Genomic DNA, 2,842 nt, shown 5'->3' on the forward strand with positions numbered 1-2,842 from the left:
TCTTGATCTGCATACAGATTTCTCATGAGGCAGGTCAGGTGGCCTGGTATTCCCATCTCTTTAATATTTTTCCACAGTTTGTTGTGATCCACACAGTCAAAGGCTTTGACATAGTCAATAAAGATGTTTTTTTGGAACTCTCTTGCTTTTTTGATGATCCAACAGGTGTTGACGATTTGACCAACTTGAACATCTAGAAGTTCACAGTTGAACGTTTGCAACTGACAAGCTATAATTGATATTGTTTTATGTTATAAAAATATTAGTTTTTTTCACTTATTATGTTTATAGGCATTCACTGCTTGATTCATGGTTAGGCTTGTTAAGTAATTAAAGGCAATTTTCTTACAGCAGCATGTACTTATTTTATTCTAAAAGAATGAAATGCATAAAGTTTTTGTTGTTGTTGTTGCTTGTAACCTGTAAAATTGAGTTATTTTGCTGATGTGAAATAGCAATAACTCACTTGAGGACCATGCTACCTTCTGAAAATGCCATATACCTGTTTCTTAAATGTGTCAAAGCACCTGATAGACATTTTAAGAGCTGAAGGGGCAAGTGATTGACTCATTTTGGATAACAGGTGCCTTCCTAGGGCCACAGCTGAATGTGCTGGGAAGCAGCCATGGAGAAAGGCAGCACAAGCAGATGGAAACAAATCTTTTATTTAAAGGCAAAATGCCCAAATGACTTTCTGGCATGGCTAATTTCTACTATCACTTATTAGCTTATATATGATCCCCTAAACGTATTATTTTTTTTTCCTTAAGGGGCTGATTTGGATTGACTTGTTGAGAATGGTGTCTATTATCTATTAAGTCATGAGAAAGAGATTTCTGTGGTTACATGTAAACTTGTGATAGGTCTGCAGTGGAAGAGGTGAAGAGGGTAGTGAAGAAGTCAGCCACAGTCTGGTCTATGTGAAGGTCACACCAGCTTCATTGTACACCTTGAAGACTTTCTCAATGGTGTTGACATAGGCAGCTGTTCTCAGGTCCAATCCCAGGTTACACTTCATGACTGTGTGCATGATTTGCCTGGCAGAATGCTCCATGGTGTAGCTAAGCCAGAGTGCACAATGTCTTTGCCAGATATCCAGTCTTGGGACTCTGCTGTAGGTACAATAGGAATAGTTCCACCATATTTTCCAAATTTCCTTTCCAAACTCTCTTGAACAAACATGAGCAAGTGGTAGTTAGAATCCCTTTCATATTTGAAGTTCAAATGGCCATAGTTGACATGATTTCAATTCTTTAGCTACTCAAAGTAAAATACTGTCACTACTCCAGCATTCAAGTAGAGATCTGTAATAACCATGATGTTTCTCTCTAGGAAAATCTTATCAGCTTCTGGAGTTGTTGGTCCATTGGCACCTTCAGCAATGATCTTAGCTTTGGCTCTTGGTGCATTGGACTTGGTCAGCTGCTTCTCGCTGGCAGCAGGGATGTCACAGTCAACCTCCAAGATTCTCCTTTCATAGATCTTTGCTTTGGGGAAGCCCAGGATTATTTCATGTTGCAATTTGAAGTCTTCCAGTTCCTTTTGTTCAATACTATCTGGATTCCATACGCTGCCATCAGACTCACAAACAGCAACACATTTAGCACCAAAACGATGTAAATATCTCATGGAGTACAGGCCCACATTGCCAAATCCCTGAACGGCAAATGTTTTATCTCCAAATCCTGGTGTCATTCCTAAAATACTCATGTAAGAAGATTCATTGATGCAGTTTTCAATTCCATGGAAAACTCCCTGACCAGTAGCAGAGATCCATCTGTGGATTCCATGCTGACTGATGGGCTTACTGGTAACACAGGCATGGGCATTAACACCAGAGTGCCCTATAGTGCTACCATGGGTGTCAGCAATCCAGGACATCTCCAGTTGGCCTGTGCTCATGTCTGGGGCAGGTGCATCAATGCCAGGACCAATAAAGCCCTTCTTGCCAGCTCCATGGTGAACCTCCTTGTGATCTTTTCCAATTCATTATCAGTATAGTGCTTGGGATTGATCTAAACATCAGCTTTGGCAACCCTAAATGGCACATCAATCACTGCACACTTATATGTTATCAGATAAGCCAGAGCTTTAACTTCATCTACACTCACATCAGTGCTATAATGGATACCTTCCTTGCAGGGCATGCGGTGCTGGCTGTGCTAGGCCCAGTAGTCCTCGAAGACTTCCCAGGAGCTGTCGTTGCACCGGATGGGGAAGGACAGGCTCAGCACATGATCGCAGGGCTTGATGATGTGCAGGAGGCCATGCACCAGGTTTTGCTTCTACTCCTCGGTCTCCTGGGTCTTGAGGTCCTCCGCCAGCTTGTCCTCCACGATGCTGGCACTATGGTAAAAGAAGCCCTCCACCATATTGAATAAGCTGAGGTAATCCTTGTGGTTGGCCACCGCCTCGCTGTAGTGTCACCGAGCGGATGGCACAAGCCCTGACTGCAGGGCACTGATGGCTGCAGCACGCTGCCCCACAGGCCCAGCCCAGCAGCATGGTGGAGTCAGTAGCCACAGAATCCAGAGCAGTAGGCTCGACACAGGACAGCAGTAGCACTTCACCAGGCACCGGTACATGGCAACAGGATGGAAGTGCTCTCTCATGGAGAAGAGGCACAGGCCTGTGAGAGTCACAGGCTCAGAGATGGACGGAGGGAGGAAGGGCCTGGCATCGGCTGCCCTCTTAAGTCACAGCTTCCTGCATTGACTATTGAGTTTTTTTATTTTATTTTATTTTTAAATTTTACATAATTGTATTAGTGTTTTAAGCCAACTTTTTCTTCTCTTTCACCATCATTAACAGACTCTTTAGTTCCTCTTCCCTGTCTGTCATT

The 2,842-nt window shown here is 43.4% G+C and overlaps 1 pseudogene; it reads right to left on the reverse strand.

Annotated features, from left to right (window-relative positions):
- Positions 1–916: 916 nt before the first annotated feature.
- Positions 917–2,585, reverse strand: LOC102398972 (annotated as a pseudogene).
- Between the last annotated feature and the right edge of the window lie 257 nt (positions 2,586–2,842).

This window comes from Bubalus bubalis, chromosome X (genome assembly GCF_019923935.1).
Source record: "Bubalus bubalis isolate 160015118507 breed Murrah chromosome X, NDDB_SH_1, whole genome shotgun sequence".
Classification (NCBI taxonomy): Eukaryota; Metazoa; Chordata; class Mammalia; order Artiodactyla; family Bovidae; genus Bubalus; species Bubalus bubalis.